The sequence below is a fragment of the Oryzias melastigma genome, unplaced genomic scaffold, assembly GCF_002922805.2.
Source record: "Oryzias melastigma strain HK-1 unplaced genomic scaffold, ASM292280v2 sc00236, whole genome shotgun sequence".
In the NCBI taxonomy this organism is placed as follows: Eukaryota; Metazoa; Chordata; class Actinopteri; order Beloniformes; family Adrianichthyidae; genus Oryzias; species Oryzias melastigma.
The window spans coordinates 446,865-462,518 of record NW_023416886.1 but is presented as its reverse complement, the minus strand read 5'-3'; the positions used below and the strand labels follow the sequence as shown (position 1 = coordinate 462,518).

At 39.8% G+C, this 15,654-nt stretch overlaps 1 protein-coding gene across 3 annotated transcripts in view; it reads left to right on the top strand.

The window, feature by feature from the left end:
* The first annotated feature begins 1,123 nt into the window (after positions 1–1,123).
* The window catches only part of pacsin3 (protein kinase C and casein kinase substrate in neurons 3), a 30,585-nt gene continuing 16,054 nt past the window's right edge, over positions 1,124–15,654 (top strand). Inside the window, exons 1-2 of one of the 3 annotated variants that reach the window (XM_024263073.2) lie at positions 1,124–1,496; positions 5,253–5,309. The gene's annotated coding sequence lies outside the window, so the exon portion shown is untranslated. Of the gene's footprint in view, positions 1,497–5,206; positions 5,310–15,654 lie in introns of all 3 variants that reach the window. The other 2 variants (XM_024263071.2, XM_024263074.2) reach the window with 2 other exon arrangements.

Genomic DNA, 15,654 nt, shown 5'->3' with positions numbered 1-15,654 from the left:
TCCAAAGTCTTGATTCACAGTTAAAATTCATTTTAAAATCATGTCATTTTTGAAGTTCTGCTTAAAAATCTCTTTTTAATTTTTATCTTAAAGTAAAGTTTTCACTGAGCAGTTATAAACTGAACTTAAGGGGGCTTTCACTAATAAAACAGTCAAATCTTTCCTGAAAAACTAACAGATTTTTAAAAATAATGAATTATAAAATTCATTTGGAAGAACTACCCTTTTATTAATTGATTAATCAATATTGCCAAAGTAAAGTGCTGGGTGGATTGATCCAAAACATATCGATTGTATCGATCTCAAGTTAGTATCGTATTGATATCAGCCCGCAGATATCGATATTCCCACTCTTGTTTGAAACTCTTCTGCATCAGCGAAAAGGATCCAGCTGATCCGCTGCCTCACTTTCATCATTCCAGAGAGATCTCAGCAGCAGATCTCACACACTATTTCCACTCCATTTAAAAGTTACTTTTCACCAGTTTTTATTGTTCTATTTAAAGGCTGAGAAGTTACAAATTATATTTTAGCTGTTGTTTCTATTGTTCTTTGAACTTTTAATGTGCAGCGTCTTGTTTGATCGAGGTCATTTAAAGGTGCTATTTAAGTTAATTAAACTTAAACTTATTGTTTATATTTCTACCAGTTTTTTTTTAAACATTAAACATTTTGATTAATTTTTATATCATAGTTACTTATTTCTTGGTTTATAGACTGTTGTGTATTCACTTCATCACTTTTTAATTTCAAGAAGTTTTTATTTTAATAAACTATTTTCCATTAAATTGAAAATATTGTCCTAATTCTGTTTTAATGTTTATCAAGTTAAAAAAGGGAAACTTACTAAAAACATTCACTGCGATTAAAAACAATTGAGATTTTGAGGTTCATGTCACCCTCATCCACCGCATTAATGAAAATATCGATTTGGATGATATTGACCGGTATCAGATCGATACTCAAATGCTCTGTATCAGTGAGCCCTAGAATTCACAATTAATTCTATCTTTTTAAGAAAATTATTTTATAAAGTGACATTTTACCTCGTTGCTGACTGATTTTTAGAACATTTAAAACCTACATTTCTGCCAAAAAGTAGACAGTGAGTTTCTTGTGTCCCGTCGCCCTCCACGGCTCATCTTTCCAGAGGACGCCGGTTTGTCCCGCAGTCCCTGAAGGCAGCGCGGCGGGCAGTGAAGGGTTAACCCGTGTAATCGGATGAATGGAGATTGCGGTGAGCAGCATCTGATTACAGACACGCCAGCAGCTTTCTGAGGGGCGAGCCGCGCGCGTCCGCACCGAACCAAACACGACGTTTTCTCTCTGCTCACGGAGGAAAAGTTCACCGTCAAGCGCGGGAAAGTCCCGGACTGCCGCGAGTTTCCCGCTTTAGCCTAACTCTGTCCGTGGAGGATAACCTGCAGAATGTGGACGGAGGAGTGAGGAGCACGTTCAGACAGCAGCAGCAGCGCCTCCGAGCCGGGGCTCAACAGGTAAGAGCTCACCTAGCTGCCTGCGCATGTCCACTACAGCCCGGGATTTGTTACCTGGACGGATCAACACATAACGAGCGTTACCAAAGTCTGTGACCCACCAGCGTGGAGCATCGACCGTCCCGTGGGGCTTACAGGCAGGTGGTCGTTTGATACTCCCAGTAGGGGGCGGAAAAACTCCCCAAACTGCTTCTTTCTAACAAGTTTTTACTTGACCTGACATTTGGATTGGAGCGCCCCCTGCAGGGAGGAAAGCTAAAATAGTTGACCACGCCCACCAAAAGATAGAGCGCTTTTTCGAAATCAACAGTTGTGTCAATTCGGGCTGAGTATCGATTATAAGATCCATAAACCATTCGATTCACAAGAACCTGAATCAATTTGATTCCGATTTTGAGTTTACACATTTATAAACATTTGTTTAAAAATACAATAATCTACTATATGATTTGAATATATTTATATTAATCTGATTCAGTTCACATACTGTAAAAGAATGAGATTAATATCATCCAGAGTTACATGGATTCTCTAAAGAAGAAGTTCTAACAAAAAATGTTCAGATCATTAACATTGGAAACATTGTTCTGCTTCTCCTGGAGGACGTTTCAGTTTGGCCACTAGGTGGTGATCATGCTATAGCATTACATCTTATTCCAGAAGAAGAAGAAAGAATGAGGAAAAAACTTTGTTTTAGACCACAAATTGTTACTTTAAAAATATTTCCTTAAAATAGTTTTTAAAATTCTTGCCTGAGTTTATAAAGATGTTCATTTAGTCAGCAATGTTTAGGCCAACCGAGCGTTAGCATTAGCTTTAGCCATCCAATGGGGAATTCTGTTAAACGTTAGCATCAAGCTCGCAGACTTTAGCAATATGTGCTAAATCGATTTATATTTTTTATGAATCCATTAATGATCTATTAAGTTTAAAGCAATTAAAATCGATTCATCGATTTTACTAACCCAGCCCAAGTGTCAATGGACAGCCAAATTCAGTCTGCCGAAAAAGAGCATTTTACATCTATTTGTGACTCCACTGTGTTTTTATGATGGAAATGTTGATGGTCTATCAAAAACATTATATTTAAACATCCATTTTTTCTTCACAAAAATTGTTCAAACACGATACATTGTGGTCTATTTTCACATCAAAGACCTCCTGATGTACACTGTTTTGCAAAGGCTTCTGGGAAATTTGTAGGGCACCTGATTTTGCAATTGTAAAATGGCTAACACACTAAATAGTGAGTAGTGAAGGAATTCAAACATAGCCAGTGTTTTCAAATTTGGACGTTGGGCCCACTTGATGATGTCATCACTAGTCGCCGGTCGTCTAGGTTAGCGTTGAGCTGCTAGTGCTTCAAATGTATTTCTCCTTCACAGCACGGCATGATGTGAAACAACCTCGCGGCGGAGAGTTAGCTTTTTAAAAAAACTATTTTGGACAGCCCTACCCCTTCAAATGCCCCTACAGGTGGAGGGGTTCGGAAGAATTCAGATTCGGCTATTTTCTTCTTTATTTTTAACCTCCCAGATCTCGGTGTTATGGGCTCAGCAATGTCGTGTTTTCATTTCCTGGGCGCTCTCATGTCAGCACTTAAAGTAGATGTTATTTCCATTGAGGTTGAGCACTGAAGGAGTTTGTTTGAAGAGACCGGATCAGTTATTGAGGATCTGGAAATGAGTTGCAAACCCCCTCATCAACATTTAGAAAATGGTCGATTTGGAAGTTTTGATCAGTCAATCCATGTGACTGCCCACCTGCCAATCAAAAGGATAACTGAAACCGTGTTGTTTACTTTTGGTGTAAAGTCTGACTTTTAGGAACATTGGAGTTGTTGGGAAATTGGTCACTTATGAAACCTTCAGTGGTTATGTGAGGAACTGCAGCATTCCATACATTTGGTATTGGAAGGTGGGGCTTGGGTTTTTACGTCCAGGTCGTTTTTGACTGATGACTAATAAGAAGGGGGTTGTTCGCTGGCATGTTTAGAGATCATTCCAGTCTGTAATGTGGCAGAGTCCTCTGGAGTCAATCGTTTTCTGTGGTAAACAATGGCAACAGCCTTGAAAATTTGCAATATTTTGGGGTATTATTGATGTTTATTTTAAACTTAAATTTTCTCTTTCCCAATCTAATAATGTCCTCTGAGAATCCTGGTTTCAGGCTGTCGGACGTGACCCGCAGGAATCAGGATCTGCTTTATTCTCCGGAAGTTCTCTACGGCCTTTGGGCGCCGGTGTGTAGGCGGTGCTGGTCCAGTGTGGCCTCAGTGATGTGGTTCTGGTCTCAGTGATGTGGTTCTGGCCTGTGATGGGCTTGAACAGATGTGTTTGGGAGCAGAATTTTCTTGGACACTGCAGTCTTTCTCTACACTCCTCCTTGTTTCTCCGCTAAACATCAGTGGAAAACGGATGGATACGGAGAGAAAGTAGACTCATCCGATCTGTGTGCGTACATACAAATCGGATGAGTTACTTTCTCTCCATAGTTGGAAGCTGCAGCGGATACAGCTGAGAGGAGAATGAATATTGCTATTGTAGGAGTGGGACAATGTATAAATACTGTTACTCAACTTTAAGACGTCTTCACTTGGATGAGGGAGAACCTTCGTTCACTAGTGGTGTAACGGATCCTGGATAATTCGTGGTCCGTATGGATCACTAGCCACGGTTCGGCACAGGTGTGTATCACGGACTTTAACCCCCCCATCCAAAAAAAAAGGCCACTTATTAATTCGCGATTAATCGCGAGTTAACTATGGACAATGCGATTAATCGTGATTAAAAATTTAAATCGCCTAACAGCTCTAATATATATATATATATATATATATATATATATATATATATATATATATATATATATATGCACATGAATCTGTGTATATATGTATATACATGTTTGTGTGTATGTATATTTGTGTTTATTAAGTACTTAATATGTTTTATTAAATATGTTTTGAAGCTTTTCAAAAAATTATTAGGCTTTTATCTTGTTTTTTTGCTTGTTTTTTTTATTTTTACTGATCCTAAAAATGATCCGAACCGTGAGTTTTGTGATCCGTGACACCCCTATCGTTCACATTTTACAACAAAACATATCTCATCAACTATTATTTACTAAAAAATGTCCAAGCCCAAAAAGATTCATCACTCTTGTTCTGGACTTAAACAGTTGTGTCTTTGCCAATCACAGATGAGGTCTTGCCTATCGGTGACTCTGATTGGTTCAGACCGTGACCGCGTCTGTTGTGGAACCTGAAATGTTTTTTTCTTTATTCCTCGAATGAGTGAGCGCTCTGGTGGGACCTGAGGTTCTCATTGGTTGCTCCATTGAGAAATCAAGTCACATGTGGAGCCAAACAGGTGTCTGCAGGTGGAGACAGTACATGCAGCTTTTAATGCTTTTCCTTTGGGTTTTAACTTTTAAAATTCAGCTCTAAAGATTATCATAGAAATGTAATAGAAATGAAGCTGCATCGTCAACAGGGGAGCTGAAATCTGAACAAGCCTGATCTTAGTCTGCTGTTTTTGAAGGAGTCACTGCAGAGGTGTGATCTGAGCAGCTGATCTCTGGCTGCATGTGCCACATTTCACCATGACTCCCAGAATGTGCCACCCTCCGCCCAGCTCTGAGCTTCTCTAACCGCTGCTGCTCTGCCGCCTGACTAACTTCTCCATGTTTTCTTGGCTGCTGCTCCTGAGGGATCCTCTCGTTCCCGCCTCTGCCCCTTTACCTTTCCCCCCCGAGGAGACGGAGGCTGTCTTCTGTTTGGACTCTGTCCATTTCTATTTCGTCTCTGATAAGGTAAGCCCTGCTGTTTGTTAGAATAATTGTGTTGTGTCGTTTTTTCCCCGCTGTGTTGTATCTAGCAAGTCTATGATTTCCTCAACGTCTGCCAGAAACTGTTGATCACGGCAGAAATCTGAAAGATTTTGGGCTCATTGACTTGATGGGTGCGTCCCAAAGCAATAATGACTTCTGTTGGGACCTCAGATCTTCATTTTAAATTTTACATTTTTTGTTAAATCTTGGAACAGAAAGCAATGCATTTTTGATGTTGTAATTGGAACAGATTTTAGACGACAGACGACCTATGAAGTCCACCATGATGATTTTTTTTATTTCAAAAAAACATTCCCAGTAGTGTTTAAATTATGATGTTGACATTTTTAACCAAAATCCCACAACCTAAATGTCTTTAAAAGCTATTTTTCATGTTGATCTGAAGCCTCTGTTTCCAAAATCTCCTCTGAGGGGGCGTGGCTTTTGGTAGCCCCGCCCCTGATCCCCCTGTCTGATTATGATAGTCCTGTGTCTTGCTAGGGTAAATCTCCACCGCTGTTACATAAAAATGTCCAGCCGTATGGTTCTGATCTGGATTTTAACAGATGCAGTGGATGTGTGCTGTCAAAAGGTTACAGTAATTATTGGCTTTTTAACTCTTCCTTCTGTCCTGAACTTCACCAAAGCACGCCGACATTTGGACCGTCTGACATCCAGGAAATGTTGAATTTGAACTGATCCACTGACACACTGCAAAGACAGTAAACCCACTACAGTAGACCCTTGATTCAAGAAAAATGGTCATATTGTCTGAAGAAAAATAATCTCATCAAGAAAGTTTTCCAATAACAAAATAATCCTAGTTTGGAGAAACATCTTGGTGACGAGAATTTTTTTTTCCTAAAAAAGAGTTTGTGGTAAAAACTTTCTGACCCCACTGGGAGATTTTTTTCTTATTTAAAGAAAATCTGCCAGTGGAGTGATAATGTATGACTTGTTTCTAAGGGGCCCGTTGTTGCAGAGTTTCTCTGAGGTTCTGATAACCATGGTTTTCTGATACTTTGAGATCAGACAAAGATGTTTAGATTTCTCCCTGAAAAGCTGGTATTTTTTAGTATAAAGTTATTCTGACTTATTTTAACAAAACATAGAAGACCTGGAGTTGGTGAGCTGAGTCTGAGGTCAGTGATGTGGGACAGCAACATGTTTGTTTTTGCAGCCACTTTATTATTTTTTTTTACTTTTTTTTATTTTTTTATTAACATTTAGTGCAACACAGTATTCATACCACACTTTTAGTTGAAGGTTGACTCAGAAAGGTTCTGTTTACAGCAGAGCAAATGTTCCTGTGGATCAATGTGAATGATTCCTGTTCCAGACTTCTTTGCGCTCACATGTGTGTTTTGTTTACGTTGGGGGCGAAGACAAATTCCATATTTAACTTGTCGATTCAGGTCTGCAAACAAAACCTTGAGAATGGTCTTTCTCTCTTTCGGATGGATTTCAACCAGCAGCTTCCACACGTTCCTTTGATTAACATGCATTGTGACAATAGCATCCTAAACATTATCTAACAAGCTGCTCCACTGTGATTTGTCAAAAAAAAAAAAAAAATTATATGCAGGCCTGGCCCTGGGCTGCATGGTGCCCTGGGCAAAAGCAGAAAATACTCCCTCTTCTGGGACTTGAATTTGATTGTCTCAGTTGGGGCTTGAATCTAGGATCTCTTGATGATGAGGAAGGCGCGCTAACCGACTGCGCATCCGTTTCCATTATACATGGAAAGTAGGGGTATTTCAACTGAGTTTGTCAGAATTCTTATTTTATATTATTCTTAAGTCTTAAAGAAGCACCAACAGCGGTGCACCCCTCTCCTCCCCCCAACCTAGCTTAGACAGCATCAGGAATGGAGAGGCACTGCACTGCAAAGTCATTGGTTATGACAAACTTTTGAGTTATTTTATTTGTTTTTTGATTATTCCTTTTTTTATTTTTAAATTAAATGAGTGCTGTCTGAAACTGTAAAAAACATCAATAATTATATAATATTGTGATTTCAGCCCCAAGCAGATGGCGCCATAGGCGGCTGCCTAGGTTGCCTGCGCCCAGGGACAGCACTGTTTTTATGGGTAGTTCTTTTACACAGACAAGGGTGTAGAAAAAGGGGCAACAGTTTGACTATGAATGAGTAGTGAGGTTCTTTTTCCTTTCTGTTTTATGGAGCTCCAGGTTTTTGACATGGATTGTCTGTGTCTGGGACCTCTATCTGATGAAAACTGCTACTCCTCACTGACCTATTACAGCCTCTGACTGACTGTCCAAAACTTACCGATGGTGGAGCCTTCTCTGCTGGTAGAAACCATGAAATCAAAGATGGACAGTCATCTGCTTCTCCATCCACGTCCAAATCAACTCCTCAAGACAATGGGATGAATGCTCAATTACTTCATCTTGGTCCAGGGAAGAGTCTCCTCACCTGAACCTCCATCATAAGTAGGAAATCATGACAATTACCAGGTTCAGGTGTGTCCAGCCAATAAGAACATGCCAGAGCAGGTATATTGGAAAACATGCAGGAAGGTGGCTCTCGAGGACCAGGGTTCCCTACCCCTGGTCTAAAGAAACTATTTTATCTCATACTTTCTTTTTCTTCTAGAATAAGGTGTAATGCTATAGCGCGATCGCCACCTAGTGGCCAAACTGAAACGCCCTCCAGGAGAAGCAGAACAATTGTTGGAGCTTCTCCGTTTGAGAATCCGACTCTATCCGAATTCTTCCCCTCTCCATTTGAAGGGGCAGTTTAAGTGCAAGTGTGTCTGGGATTTTTTTTTTTATTTCACCCTCCAAAAAGAGAGATACAAAGTCCTCCATCGCAAGAGTAAATCACTTCGCTCAGAGGAGTGCTTTTTTCCACACGAGTGTGTTCTGAACTTCAGACGTTTACTTTTAAATGTAAGTAATGACTTTTTGTTGTAGCATGACCTTTTTAAAGTTATAAAACCGATGTTTTGAGTGCTGGAAGTCCCGCACTAACACTAGCAGACCGGAGATTGTTGGTGACGTCATCAAACGACAGTGACGTCCAAAATATGAGACACTATTGTTTCATGACTCTCCGTTTGGAGGGCTACACGAAGGGGAAGGAAGAAGGGAAGAATTCGGATTGGGCCTCCATGTGACACTGAATCTAAATAACAATCTCATTATAATTTCACTAATAGATTTTACAGTATATAAACTGTATCAGATTAATAAGAAAATCTTCAAAACAATAGTAGGTTATTAATGTATTTCTAAACAAATTTGTCTAAATGTGTAAACAGTGTTAACTCAAAATTGAACTGAATCAAATTTAAATATGTGGATTGAAGCAATCAATATAATCGATCCAGGCTCCGGTGAATTGATTCTGGAAATTAATGGTGAAACCGAGACCTAACGTCCACTGATGAAGCCAAAAAACATGCTAGCGATATCCAAAGAAGTTTAGGTTGGTGGGCATTTTGTGGCAAAGTGTGAAACGTGGAGATTTTTAAATTCTTAAACAAATTGGGGAAAAATAACTTTAGTTTCAGCAATTTCACACACATAGCCACGTTAAGTCTACAACCACCTTCGACCGTCATCTTTAATTTTCTAAAGAAAATCACCTTTAGTATCTTCTACAAATGTAAACTCCTCCTAAAGATTTGAACCTACTGAGTCCTAACTCCAGGAGGATCACTGGGAAGCTGCTTGTGCTACAATGTTGATTTTAGATTTGTAGATTTTTGAACGCCGTTAGTGTGGTGAGGTCGTAAAAGTGGCGTTCCCCTGATGTTCACACATTTTTACTGGAATGTTGTGATAATTTAACGTCTGAATCCCTGGCCTAAGCTGAACAAAACATGCCATATGTCACTCCCAGGTGACCAAAACACAAAATGGTTGCCATGGAGATGAAACCCAGATGAGCAGCAGCACACATCTCTTTTTTTTAAGCCAGACACCTCAATTCATAGAAAGTGTTGCTAACTTTAGCAGCTTATCAGACTGGAATCAGCTGCTAACCTGGTTTCCTTATCTGGAGTATTTGGTGCTTTTGACATAACCTCTGGCTTTCATTCCCAAACACAGTCCATCCAATTTCATTAACAACTTCATGATTTTATTAATGTATTATTCCGATTTCTTTTCAGCCCATTTCACTTTTCTCATCACTAGTAAATTAAGCTGAACACCACAGCAATTCTCTCAGTAAAATGATGAATTCTTGCATCAAAAATGAGCTGAAGAGTTTCCGTTTGTGTTTTCCCCCAAACTTCTTTCATCGAGATTAGGGCTGCCACAATTAGTCGACTAATCGACTATTAGCACAGTCAACGACTAATTTCACAGTCAATTAGTCGTTACTTTATATTATATGGAGTCAGAGTGTAGTAAAGTTAAAAGTTATAATGACATTCTGCTAGCTTTTTGGACTCTTATGGCGTTTATTAAGGTATTTTGGAGTTTAACTAATATTTTAGCTGCATGTTAGCTTTTTTGGCTAATTTAGGATTATTTCAGTTTTTTAGGCCAATTTGGAATTGAGCTTATATTTGAGCTGTATGCTTGCTATTTTGGTTAACTTAGGCTTTTTTCAGTTTTTTAGGGTAATTTGGTATTTAACTAAAATTTTAGCTGGTTATCAACTTCAGCATCTTCAGCAGCCAAATTCAGTTTACAGCATTCACACTAGCATTATCACAGGTAATGATATATATCTAGTTTCTAGTTAGTTTGAAGCTGATGATGGTTAAGATGTGTGATTTACATCCAGTTTGCACATGACCCAATTAGTCGACTAATCAGAAAAAATAATCAGTGATTAGTCAGCTAATAAATGAATCGTCTGTGGCAGCTTTAATATAGACAGAGACATTTACAGAAACAAGAGTTCTGTTGATGTTCACCTTCTACCTTTGCATCAATGAGAAGATCACTGCCTGCTTTAACCCTCGTGCTCTCCTATGGGGTCCAGATGACCCCTCCCTCACATTGATGTGTGATCCCTCCCATGACAAATGTGGACAGGATTTTATATGTGCCACAGACACCAGTCAAGATAAAAAAAAACCCTTGGAAAATAAGTTCAGCACGCTGTCTTGTGGGGTCCAGATGACCCCACTTTGAATGTACACATGGTGAGGATAGCGAGGGTTACGTGGGTTGGAGCCCTGGCCTGCCATGTTTGCCCACGCCCTCACACCCGCCTGGAATGCAGAAGAGTTTCTGGCGCTCCTGTGGGCCTCTGCCTCTTCCTGTGTGGCATCGCTGAGTCTGGCGCCTGCCGCTGCAGGGAAACTGTTGCTGTCCAATAATCAGATTAATGGGCGGGAGTTTTCCAGTGGAGCTTATACGGTCTGGACTCCGTCCTCATCCCCTCCTCCTCCTCATCACTGGCTTGACCCACTTCTTGATAAACCAACAATCAGAGTCCCGTCATGTCTGCCTCCTCCTGTCATCTTTAGCAGACCTGTTTCAGGGGAACCTCTGATGAATACCAGCATTATTTACTCCTCTGAACATTAGAGCTCTTGTGTTTTTGTTTGTGGAAGGAGCATGTCTTTGGCCTCACCTGCAGGAGCTGAGCTGACAACAGCTGATCTTTCTTTGTATTAAAAAACTCTTTCAATGTTGCGAGCTTGGGCGTCTAACTAAGAAGATCAAATGACCAAAATAAAATGACTCGCTGGTTACATGCACTCAGGTATCCTGATCTGACCAGCTCGTGCCCCAAATAACAAACTCCAGTCTGATTGGCTTAGGCAGGATAAGGTCACATTCACAACAAGCCATGCGCCAGATAAGGAAATGCCCATTTTTCTAAAATACACTCTTCTATTTTTAGATAAAACATTTCACTGTATTTACAATTTGTGTGGATGGATTTAATAAAACATTAAGTAAAGTTGGGTTAAGATGTTTGATCTAAATCGATCTTAACTTCCATGATCCAATACTGACTGAGGAAATTCGAAGATTAATTCTTTTTAAGAACTTTATTTAGTTTAAACATAGAAACAGCTCATCTGTTAGTTGTTAATGTATGAAATGTATATTTTTTCTATTCTCAGTTTAAATCAGAATATTCTGGTATGTAAAGATGTTCACATCCAAACCATAATTTATATACATTTTGGAACAAACATTGATAAAATAAATGAATATTTAAATGAACGCTGCTGGATTATTAATTAATTGATAGATATTTGGCAGTGTCTCTACACATAGTAGCCGTTGTGGTAACTTATACTCAAGAAAAAATGTCTTGTATCTGTTTCAAAGATTTAAAATGTTTCATTGAGTGTCCTGCCTTAACTTGAAAACAACTTGGAGTCCGAGGAACTTCCATGACCTTTTAGAGGACATGCCATTGATGATGGGTGGGTTGATGGATGGATTAATGCAGGAGTGTCAAACTCAGGCGGCCAAAATCCAAAATACACCTTAGGTCACAGGCCGAACAGGATAAACATTTATTGAACACTCTAAAACTACATTTTTAAAACTAGATATATAGCATTACCTGCAATAATGCTAGTGTGAATGCTGTGAGCTGAATTTGGCTGCTGAAGATGCTGAAATTGATAGCTAAAAACGCTTAAACTGATAACCAGCTAAAATATTAGCTACATGCCAAATTAATGGATATTTTCATGTTTTCATTTTCAGCTATCAATTTTAGTATTTTCAGCTATCAGCACTAGCCTCTCTAAGTTCAGCTTTACACTAGCATTTTCACTGGTAATGCTATGCATCTAGTTCATAATTATTTTAAAAAGTTATCGTTTTTAAGTTTTAAAAATGTAGTGTTAGTGATCAATAAATGTTTATCCTGTTTGTCCCCCTTTTTTGGATTTTGGCCACTTGTGGGATTGAGTTTGATACCCCTGCTTAAGCAGAAGTGCCTGTCGACCTTCGTGGAAAATTGTGGGTCTGGTGTGAATTGCAGGAGAGCGCGGATGCCGCACGCTCTCCACTCCACGGCGTTTTGTGGCACACCCACGTCCAGTGTGACCCTAGCGTAAGATTTAGGGGGAAATGCAGTGACCATCTTGAGCCCAGCAATTCCCCTAGTTTGATCACACTTATTGATTAGAATGAGTCTGATACATTCTACACTTTACAACAGGAGTGATCAACCTCGGGCCTCAAGGGCCGCTGTGTCTCTGTTTTCTAGATATCGTTGCCAAACTCACAGCTGATGACATGGATCAGGTGTGTCCCACCAATCAGAACACATCTGGTCATGGTATGCTGGAAAACAAGCAGCGACTGTCCCTGCTCTACAACCAACCCCCCCACGACTGTATGTTTGGACCCTCATGAATTTTACCTCTGAAACACTTCAGTCAGTGAAAGGAACTCTTGCAGTACTGGTGTATCACTAAATTATGGACCGCTTTCAACCCCTGAAGCACTGTCTTATGCCTCAGTAGACCTCTGGACCAACTCCTACCTTCCTGTAATGCCTCTCCATGTCTCTGTGTGACCTACAAAGCTCTCCATGCATCTGCTCCTCCCCTAAACTCCCATAATGCCACTATGACGCCTCTGCATGTCTATATACTGCCTCTAATCCCCTTGTCACACCTCCGTTCCATCTCCAACCCCCCTTGTAATGCCTCTGTATGCTTCTGTACCACTTCTTAATGAACTATCCCTTAATTAATTTTAACCTCCCCAACACCCCGTAACACCTCAGTATGCTGCTAAACTGTCTAATCACCCCCCAACACCTTCTTATGCCTGTCTACCACCTCCAAGCCCTCCTGTAATTCATCTGGATACCTTTTTAATGCACCCTTATGTGCTACCTCTCACCCCACCGTAAGAAGGAGGAGAGTGCTCAAACATAGTCTTCTCAGGATTAGAAACCGGCTGGAGACTTGACCTCTGGAAACAATCCTTTAAGGTGACGGACTGAGGAAGCTGTTTACAAAAGGGAGACAAAAGGTCCGGTTAAGCCTTAAGTCAAACTGGAGAATATCATAACAGGAACAGCTCAGTGACAAACTATATATTTAAAAATGTTTTAATTGAATTGTTGTTTTTAAAAAGTCAAGTTTTCTGTGACATAGAGCGCTGTCTTAGAGCTAGCTATCTTTCCTGTCGGGCAGACCAGATTTCTTTCACTACAGATTGTTGCCACAAGTGTTGCTCACTGTAATCATCACTACCAAAAATGGCTCAAAATACAGGATGGATGTTTTTGTCAGTAGACGACATTTGGCCAGTTCATCTCCACGACTTCTTGAATCTTTACCCGTTCCTGTACGGAATGGTGAACGGCGTGTATTTGTATAGCACTTTTCTACCTTCCTTGAAGGCCCACATACTGATGGTGGCACCGCTGCCAATCTGGCACCAAGGTTAGCACCAGTGTCTTGCCCCAGGGCACTCCGACACATGGCGGGAATCAAACCTGCAATCTTCTGATCAGGAATCGACCGCCCTACCGCTGCACCACGACCACCCGAAGTCTTTCAAAGAGGTGTTGTTCATGGCTCCTCGCCACTTTGGCCCGCTGGTATCAGACAGTGCCTTAAAAATATGACCCTCAAGGAATCTTGAGAAGTTTTCAGATGATTTGGTCGCTCCCAGTGATGTTTCTGCTCTATAAAGGTTGTAATTAGCGTCCCAAGGCAAAGCCAGCTTTTCGACTACATGTTGTGACACGTTCATGGCAGATTCCTCGCCTTCTTCCAGCATACTTTCTCCTCTCCTGCCACTGAAACACACGGTTCTGTAATCTCCAACACTTCTATGAGGGTTACTCCGTCCATCTGCAAACGTTTCCCCAATCTTGAGCATACCTTATGAACCAAGCAGCGAACCCCTCTTCCGTACAGATTTATGATATATAATGACTTTAAAATGTGGTTGGGATACATGCGAGTGCTCGCCCTGACTTCTACTGCTGGCAGGACCACATTGTTCCCTGCAGACCTCACCAAGGTTACAGCTGAGCTGATGTTAGCGCCGCGCTGCTCCCAGAGCTGAGAGGCTGTGAGCAAACGTGTTATTACAGCGAGGGAAATACCACAGTTGATCCGGGTGGGACGGTTTCTTACAGAGTATTTTCAGACAGCAAATCCATGAAGATGGTGTCCACTTGGCATATGCAAAGCACACATATTGTTGATGAAATTGTATGAAGATGGAACGTATCAAACAAAATGTTCACAAGATGATTGTGACTGAGCATTAAAAAGTTTGTAAAGAATAATCATGTGACATTGCACTATAAATAGAGCACACCCTGGAAAGCAAAAATAAAACGAATCATATTTTAGTCTTAGTTTTGTGATGAAGATACCAAGATCTGAAGAAAGACCACAGAGTTGTGTGTCTCCTAGATCTGTTTTCATCAGCTTAGAGATGTCTTGAGCCCTGGGCCGAGCCGAACTGGACCTGAGCTTTGGTCTTTGGAGAGGTGTACCCCGGGAGAAGTTTTCCCGATGACTGCATTCAAACTGTTGTCTTAGGTTTGATGGCCCCGCCCCCTCCCTTCTGGACTTAAAAAAACCCTAAAAACCTACAAAAATCTAAGTTGTTTTTCACGTCTGAGCTAATTTGACTTTTGCTTAGGTCTTATTAGTCCATTTTGGCATTTAGCTAATATTTTAGCAATAAGCTAATTTTTTCTCTAGTGTTTCATGCTAATTTGGTAGTAAACTATCATATTTATTTTATGCTAGCTCATGTGGCTAATTTAGCATCTAATGAGTATGTTTAAGATAATTTGGAGAAATATTTTAACAATTTGCTAGCATTTTTGGCTAATTTGGCATTACTTGTGTTTTTAAGCCTTATTGGATTTTAGCTGACGTTTAAGCAACATGAATGCTATTTTGACCGAGGAACTATTAGTTTAATTTTGAGTTTAGCTAATATTTAAAAAATGTGTTAGATTTTTTTTGGCTAATTTGACAATAGAAAGGTTTTTTTAAGAGTACTGGATCTTAGCTAACGTTTAAGTAACATGAAAGCTTTTTTGGCTGATTTGGCATCTATTGAGGTTTTATTAGTCTAATTTGGCATTTAGCTAATATTTTAGCAATAAGCTAACTGTTTAGGCCAAATTTTTTCTTCAGTGTTTTGTGCTAATTTTGCATTTAACTATCATATTTGTATTATGCTAAGTCATTTGACGAATTTAGTATTATGTTTAAGATAATTTGGAGAAATATTTTAACAATTTGCTAGCGTTTTTGGCTATTTTGCCATTACTGTTTTTTAAGGGTATTGGATTTTAGCCAATGTTTAAGCAACATGAAAGCTGTTTTGACTAATTTGGCATCTACTGATTTTCTATTAGTCTAATTTAGAGTTTATTCAT